At 43.5% G+C, this 9,091-nt stretch overlaps 1 protein-coding gene across 1 annotated transcript in view; it reads left to right on the top strand.

Moving 5' to 3' along the window:
* TPK1 (thiamin pyrophosphokinase 1) overlaps positions 1–9,091 on the top strand; it is a 539,620-nt gene that overhangs the window by 261,484 nt on the left and 269,045 nt on the right. The window lies entirely within an intron of this gene.

Genomic DNA, 9,091 nt, shown 5'->3' with positions numbered 1-9,091 from the left:
ATGGCAGGAGGTCAGACTTGATGATCTGCTCAGGTCCCTTCCAAACCTACTAACTATGAAATGCCATAGCCAACAATCATGTGCCCATTAGTGTTATAAATAGTTTGAAATATGGAGGATCTGTGTATGGGGTGAGGAGAACGAAGAACTCCCAAGTTCATGGGAGGTCTTTGTTACCTAGCTCTGGGATATACTCATCAGTGCTGCATGTGTTCACATCAGGCTTACTAGGCCTGATTATGATCTCTCTCAAATATTACACTTTTCTAATTTCCATTAGGTTGAATGGAATGACCCCATTTTTCACAGATGCCATTGTAAGTGGGAGGAGAAAGGCCAGTTGTGTGTAGTCATTAACTTGTGTCTGAAGTAATAATTAAGGGGTAATAAGATTGATAAAAATGTGATTCTAAAATGTAGCAGATTGCGTCCTCGTGAGTGCTTAGAAATGAAAATTTGTGCAGTGGGCAGGAGAGGAATTAGATGTTTCTTTTTCTCGTGGGCAAATTAATAGTCTCCCCCACTAAAGGCTGTGCCCTAGAAATGCCACTGAAAAAATGAATTATTATTTTATATTTGATTGCACTCCTATACAAAGAAGTACTGAAGTTGTGGGGGTCAGCATAATGGGTCAGAGTATTAAAACAGTCAGAGGGCAGGGCTGCTCCCCTACTTTAAAGAATACTCACTTATAAGGAGTCCCATTTTTGTATTTATGGACGGATCTTCCTTGTTAAGCTTTTTTTCTGACATACCTCCATGTCTTTCTCCCATTCTAGTAAACTCAACAGTCTGTCTTCATTCATTTAGCTGTTAGTGGTGATGACGCATTATGCATGAGAGCATAACCAAAGCAAATACCTGGTCAGTCTGGAATATTGTATACTACATCTTTTTCCTTTCTTAATTTTATTGTTATGACTTTTGGTTTTGGAATATGGATAACTGTCACGGAGGCACTGGGGTGCTCTGTGCCTGAGATGAAGAAGAGGTGAGCTGCCAGTCACCAGGGCAGCTCAGGTGAGGGTTGTCAGAGCTGCCAATCATCAGGGCAGGGCAGCTGTGGGTTGCCAGGGCAACCAGCCAGTCAGGTGACCGGAAGGGGGCAGGGCCGGGCCCTTTATAACAACTGAGGCCTGGGCCCAGTAGCAGTTTCCTTCTGTCTGCCGCAGGAGTGGGAGCTCTGTGGCAGAGCTGAGCAGCCTGAGCTGGTGGATGCTGCCGTTGTTGCGCTGGCTGGCTGCGATGATGCTGGGAACAAGAACACCCTAAAAGGAGGTAGGATTGAGAGCCCTGGTTGGAGCTTGGAGTTTATGGTTTGGAGTACGGAGACTCTGTGTTTATATTACAGCCAGATGGCTTGAGTCTCAGTTATAGTTTACACCGGAGGACCGGGTGAGGCTGTAGGGGAGCAAGGAGGCCTCAGGGGAGCTCCCCAGCAGCTTGGGGGTCCCCAGTGCCCAGTAAGGGCACAGTGCCAGCAGGGCACTACAGTTGCGCCGGAGAGGCACGGGTTGTGCCAGAGAGAGGCGCGGTGTTTGCCCAGAAGGCAAAAGACCCAGAGAAGGGTCAAGGGGCCAGGCACGGCTATGGCCACCTGAGCCCCAAAGTCGGCGCGGGAGAGGCATGGGTTCTGCCAGAGAGAGGTGCGGTGTTTGCCCAGAAGGCAAAAGACCCAGAGAAGGGTCAAGGGGGCCAGGCATGGCGGCGGCCACCTGAGCCCCAAAAGCGTAGAGCGTGGTATAGGCCCGGGAGGAGGGCAACCGCTGCGGAGAGCGCGGAGTGGGCCCTAGAGAGGGCAAGGCCCCAGAGGGGGCAGAGAGAGCACGCACAGAGAGCGTGGCGCAGGCCCAGAGGCTGGGCAACAGCCACAGGAAGCGCGGCGTGGGCCCTAGGGAGGGCAAGGCCCCAAGAGCGGGGCAGCGGGCCCGAGGGGCGCCGGTGACAGGGCGGCGGCGGAGAGCCGGGCCCGAGGGGCGGGTAAGGAGCCCAGGGTGATAGAGTGGGCACGCATAGCCCTAAGGCGGGGACATATAGCAGCACCCCATACGGAGTAGGGGCAGGACACACTTACCAGTCACCAGGCGGATAAAGACAGCCTCCCATAAACATATATTAAACAGCAAAGTCGTGGCGGGCGAGATTCGAGGGTGCTTGGACCACGTGAAGTGATGGTAGAGGGGCTCTAGGGAGTACACAGCTGCTCCTAGGCCCCACCTGCTCACAATAACAAAGAAAGCAAAATTCCTAAAACAGTATAATTGCTTTTTATCAACATGTGATAATATTACTTTACTAATGTTTGGTTTTCTTTTCTCTGGGTTCCCATCTGTACTGGAGTGACTTGCTTTTCTTTATCAGTTAATGCAGCTTTTCAAAGATGCAGTGCTCTATAATGCCACTGCCATAACAATGTGTTGTATTCATTCTGGTCTGTGGAAAGAGAAGAAAACTGGAGCTAAGTCCTGCTCACTTTGCTTAGGTGAATAGCTCTGTGAAAGTCAGAGGAACTAATCACCTTCGGAAAGCAAATACAATTCGGTCCTTAATGCCAAGAAGGTTTACATTGTTTGGTTTGCCTGCTAATAAAGTATGAGGTGTCTATCATCTGGACATTGAATTGGATTGTTTTGTATTGGCCGTTGGGTGTACCATGCAGGTGCAGAGTTTCTTCTATTGTGTACCCTTTGTGATCTTCAGGAGTGCTTAAACATTTTTCCTTGCTTGTTTTTTGTTTGTCCAAAGTTGGGGGGAAGCAGCAAAGAAATGTTTCAGTAACATCATGCAGGCCATCTGGTGGTTCCTGCAAGTGATCCTGAAGCCTTGATATATTCCAGATCCAAGTGAAATGTTTAGAAGGTACCCCACCCCCAGCAGTTCATACCAGTCTAATCATGGGATACAATTCCTTCCTGACCCCAAACATGGCCATCAGTCTGCCCCTGAGTGGAGGGGAAGACCCTCTAGCCAGGAACCTCCAGCTTGAAGTCCCAGCAGGAGCACCAGCATACCCTAGTCAAATTCCCCAGCTTTATCTGTAACCAGCACCCAGTGCCTATGAGGAAAAAATTCCCGGGCCCCTCTTGATGTTCAGGTAAAGGCATGATATAAGATCTGATGTATAATCCACATGATCATGCCTCCTGCCATGCCACATGTGTATGGCAGGAGTGGAGATTGTGGGATGCAGCATCAAATCCTATCATGCCTTATTGCCGTTACAGGGGGAGCCCGGGATGATAATTCTGGGCTTCCCCTGCGCCAGCAAGTAAGAAGTTATCACAGCTGTGAGACCCAAAATGGGCAGGTCCAGAGTCCTGAGGGTTTGGACTCTGGATTCCTACAGCACCCCAAAACTGTTGAGACCCATATTCCTGTGGCTCTGTACTCTGTGCCCCAGCACCTTGAGGACATTGCCAGCTCTAGACTCTCATTACTAGCACCTGTGGGGCACTGCTGGGAGCCAGAGTCCTCGGCTGTGGGGTGCTGCCAAGAGGGAGGATCCCAGCACCCGCAGGACTCCCAGTGCCACTCCTGTGGCTGGGAGCCCCTTTAGCTGATGTGGCTCACAGCTATAGGGGCAGAGCTAGCTACACATGCAAATTAAAGCAGGGTAGAAACCAACTATAAAGTTATTACACTTTTTCCAGCAATAACTTTATTGCTGGTTGGACCTTTGTAAGGCCCAATAGTTAATTTTCAGGTATAACCAGTCTAAATTAATTGTGCAATTGACACATGTAATGTGTAAAGGGGGACCCTGACAGGCAGCAGAAAGGAGTGGGCCTGTATTCCCTCCCAGCGCCATGCAGCAACCAGCAAGTCCCAGAAGCATGGGAATACCATAGGAGAACATAGGCATAGCTACACCTATATCATCCCTGACTAGTGCCCACCCAACCTTTTGAACACCTCTGTGCCTGAAAGCTTGCAAAGAATGTTTTTCCAACTACTCAGTTGGTCTAATAAAAAATATCACATCTACCCAAAGAACCTTGCCTGACTCCAGTAATGGAGAGTTCACAGCTTCCCTAAACAGTCTATTCCACTATCTGACTATTAACAGTGAAGAATTTTTTCCTGAACTCCTATTTTGCAACTTCAAGCTATTGGTCTGCATTCTGCTCTTTGCATCAAGAGAGAAAAAGTGTTTTCCCTCTTTTTATGGCAGTCCTTTGAGTATTTGAAGTCTGCTATCATATTGCTGCTTAAGTGCCTTTTCCACAGCTGAACATGCCTAATTCCTTCTGCCTCTCCTCATATGATTTGCTTTCCAAGATCTTTATATGCACTGGATAGTTGTGCTGAAATGCAACTATGCAACAATATTCATCTGCTGAAGGCTGTTCTCAGGATATCAGTTTGGGACATGCTTTCAAGTGCAATGCTGCTTCAACAGTGACCATGCAACATTTTTTTTCAACGCGTGAATTGGGTGGGGTTTGTTTTTGTGTGTATGATTGTTCATTTTGTCTATGTGATTTTTGTCTATGCAGTGAAGGTTTAAATAAACATTCCCTTAGATGCAGCTGAGCTTAGTGAGCAGTGGCATTTTTAAGATGGAGAGACTACCATAGATACTTTTTTATCAGAAGCTATAGCAGGGTGCTCTACAGATACAGCAGAGCTGTTCTCTGTTTCATACTTGTACTTGTTTCTTAAGTTTACTGCTTCATGGATGAAAATGGAGCTGACAGATGTTTCTAAGTTGTTTTCAATTTAAATGAAATTAAAATCTCTACAGCAAAATTCCACTTAGAGGGGATGCATTTTGTTTAAAGTGCACTTTTCTAATTCTCTGCTATACCATTAATATGTCTCATGAAACATCCATTTAGAGGAAACAAACTTTAATTGTTAGAAAAAAAACACTATAATTATGGTAGGTGAACAAAGCACAATAAAATGATGAGTACAAGGATGACCTTTGTGATCATTTAAGATGTCTATATATGCAGTATTTGAGCAAGGTACATTTTGAAAAAGCTAATGAACTTTGGGAAATCATAAACATTAGTGTGGCATCAGTTGCTTCGCATAAAATTGTTTATTCTTCTTAGAAGGATAGAGTGGCCACAACAGAAGAGAAGGGTAAGGGTTTATTTTGGCACCATTGCCAAAGTACAGTGGCACCATTGTACTGTCTGAAGTGAACATTGTCTGAATGGCTTCTTGTATATCAGTAGGAAAGGAAAGAGCAAAGGACAGGAGTTCACTTTTAGCTTCTAAGGCATTTGAGTCTTGGTGAACTAAAAAAAAAAAAATCTCAAGAACCATATTTACTCAAATAAAGGACGAGATATTTTTCCGTAGTCAGCACTGGGGGGGAAAGCTCCTTGTCTTACATTTGCATACAAGAAACCCTCATTAAATACATTGTCTATCATTACACTGCTGCAAAAGCAAGCAGCATGTGCTCAGTAATGGAAACCAACTATGAAATGGGTTAAATGCAGCCAACACCAAGCAAGACTGTAAAACACATGGCCCATTTTGGGCCCATAATGATGGAAACCTACTACAAAGATAGGTTAGTACAGCCTATCTGAATCAAATATATGCCAGTGTCCAGTATGTTCAGTCTCCCTTGGCGCCAGCTCTTTTTTGCGTCATGGTGAGCACTACATTGAATACATTTCAACTTTCTCTTCACTCCCGTAGCTGACCTGTGCCATTCTTTCCCATTTCCACTGATTCCTGTTTCTTCACCAGCCTTAAATGTCTGGCAAACATTACCAAACAGGGCTCCAACCAATTCACTCTGAATCCTTCTGTCATGCCCTTCTTAGCCAGTTATATATGATTAGTGTGGCCCTGCTCTCCATGAGATGAAGCCAGACAGGGTTGCCCCTCACCTCACCTGCATATACATTTTTTGGAGGATCTCAAGACTTGTAACAAGAACACCTGGTTTCAGTCATGGGTGGGGAGGTCTAATTAGCACCTGGATCATTTGTGGGGTATCTGGAGTACACACATACTGAGCAGTGCTGAGTTGTGGGGTCACGATTCCTTGAAATGCTGTTGAGTCTGCTTGAGCTCAGCCCAGTCAACTGTATGAGACTTTTGGCTTTGCATTAATATCATGCATAGTTTGTACCATATGCAAGTAGGTATAAAAGTGCTGCTTAAAAGTGTTTATGGAGTGCCTGTGCTAAAATTTGTAGTAGTTTCAGAGAAGGTTAAAACGCATCAATTCTGGATTTCCTAAATTACTGTAGACATGTTTCATTCAAAGTCAGTGTTTGCCCCTCACTTCCATGTGCTCAGGGAGAGCAGGGTCTGACAGAAGAGGGGAAGGGGTTGCAGGAGTGGGGGGCAGAGGGCAAGGAGCTACCTTACTCCCCAGATAGCAGCGGGGGAGGAACAAATTCAAGGTATACCTCCAATAATTGAATTCTATACTTGGAAAATTATAACAGATTTATAAATTTTCCATATATAGAACCTAATTATTGGGGGGGTCACATTTTCAGGGTCATCTTATTTTCAAAGAAATACAATAAACAGGCAGCAACCTTGTTGCCAAGGACTAACATATAGTCATAGAGCTAACTAGGTCTAGTCTTGCTTGTCCAGAAGTGTGGGAACCTAATTCTTAGTTGCAAATCAGGTGCAATTATTTTTGTCATTGGAAGCAAAAAATGGTTCCTAAAGTGTTGAATGTTCTTTTAAATATACATTTTGTCTTTGGAAAAACCTGGATAAGACACCTACCTGTCTTTTTTTTTCCTGAGATTAACATGGCTTCCCTTCCATTAGGGATAATTGGAAATTGTAGTCATTAGAAAGGCACGCCCTTTGGCATGATGTTTATCAAGAATAACAACAGATACCAGTCATTTTGAAATAAGGTGGTTCTAGGTGGGATATTTTAGCATGACTTGTCAGCTATTTATGATGAAGAAACTTTCAGTCATAAAGAATAATTACAGCAAATAATCATTACTCCTTTAAAAAAAAAGCATTCAGGGCAGAAGATTTCAATGAGTCCTAATCATATGGGAAGTATGAAGGTCTCTGATACGCTACATAGATCAACTCGGAGAAAATTTGTCCTGGCACATGGTGCCATGTTACTTTAAGGGTTTGCTCTAATTTTTTATGAGTTTAAATTATTTTAAATCAGGTTACTTGTATACACTCTTGCTTATTATGGAGTAGGTTCAGTAATGTTTGGGAAAGATGTGCTTCATTCTTTGTATGTTAGGAAATGGTCAGATCTCTATTTTAATTTAAAAATTTGATTCAGTCTTATTTAGAGAAGTGACCATTTCCATAATTCAGTCTTGGGTTTTTTTTCATTTCTCTCTTATCTAAACTTATTAAAATTACAGGATTCTAGCGAGATGGGTTTTTTCCAAAAATGTTTTAATGCTAGTTTAAATGGCATAGTTAAGGTTTCTTTATGTATTGGGAAATGATAATGAGGTATAAAAACTGTTTGTTTCTTGTACTTCGAAACCTACAAATAAAAAGGGAAAAAAAAAGACAGGCAGGGTGGTGAAGGTAAACTAATTAATACCCCCAAATTTCAGTTGCTGTGCTGTTTAAAGCAAAAACAGTATGACATTTGGAAAGATATTGTTAGTGCTTTAAGTGATATTCTTATAGGTCTTAAACATTCAAGGTGTATACTTTATGTAATGTGATTATGTTTCCAAAACATTAAGCCTCATTAATTTTTAGGAGTACTTATCAGTGGTGAGTATAAAAAAGAAAAAACAGCACCAGAGAACATCAATAAGAGCTTGAAAAACAAACCCTCTCAAAAACCAATGTTGACATCTCATTAGAACAGTGGCACAATATTAATGTAGTGCATAATATAGCACTCTGTAGATAAAGAAAAAAATAAATCCTGCATCTCACGCAGTAGATTTGCGCACAACATAGTAGGTAAGAAATTAACCAAACTTTACTTATTCATCATATTTCTACTGTACTAAATCATTAGGAGAATGAAAACCAAAATTAAATAGATCTTTATGCAGGCTTATTATTTGCTTAGCTAGCTTAAAAAAAATTCTGGGGCTAGAATATATGTAAGAGATTCTTGGGTGCATCTTCATGTGCCATTACAGCAACATGATAAACTTGGTGCAGTTTGCACTGGAGTCATCTGCTCCCAGGCATAGCATTTACATGTGCACCTGGTACTGCAGCAGTTTGAGCTGGGCAGAGCAGCCCCAGGCTGGTAGGGGACCAAGAGGGTCAGCTCTGGGTGGCAGTGTCAGGAGGCAGAAGAGCGGGCTAAAGTGTGGGGATAGCTGGCTGGCAGCCCCTGCACTTTAGCACCCTCATGCCCCAGCCAGCCCCTGTCACCATCTATGCATGCATTCCAGCGGAGTTAAGTACTCTGCTGTAAGATAGTAGTGTCCCTGACAGTACTACCCTACGATGGACTTAATTAATGTATTAATTTACTGTGCCTAATACTGGTGCAGGTGTAGATGGTGCCACTTTACTTCAGCTCTGCAGTAATGTGAACATGTAGATGCACCCCCTGTGTTAAATTGAACAAATTTGCTTTTATAGCTGCCAACCCACAAAAGCTGTGAAGGTCTTCATGGGACCTAAAGGAACAGAGGGCTAATCCAAACATCCAGAAATAGAGAGCTTCCTCCTCACTTGTTGAGAAACCCAGCCTTACATGTCTTCATTGTGTAAATTTTTTTTTTGCCAATGATATCAGAGTTAATATCTGGAATCACTCTGTGGACTGAGGCATTCTGTTGGATCACCTTTATTTACTGCGAAACGAACTAGCATTACGGAATGCAGTAAACTCTAAAACTCCCGTTAACTAAGCAACAACATTCCATCACTGTAGAGGGTATGGAAAATTTACATGTGCACTGTCAAGGTAGAGGGTGCCGATTAATGCACTTGCTGCTTCTTCCAACATGTGTGCAGAACTCCTACTGAACTCAGTTCAGGATGTGAGCATGAGTAAAGATGTAGAACTTGTCCCTTAAGACATGGTGGGCCTCTGATTACAACAAGCACACAGGTTAAGTGAGGGGCTTACCTTCCTTAGAATTAACTTGTTTAGGTCTAGACCTTTCATAATGACTCTTCCCCCCCCCCC

This window comes from Crocodylus porosus, unplaced genomic scaffold, assembly GCF_001723895.1.
Source record: "Crocodylus porosus isolate Cpor-Errol unplaced genomic scaffold, CroPor_comp1, whole genome shotgun sequence".
In the NCBI taxonomy this organism is placed as follows: Eukaryota; Metazoa; Chordata; order Crocodylia; family Crocodylidae; genus Crocodylus; species Crocodylus porosus.
Note: the sequence above shows the minus strand (reverse complement) of the source record. Positions and strands in the feature narration are given on the sequence as shown.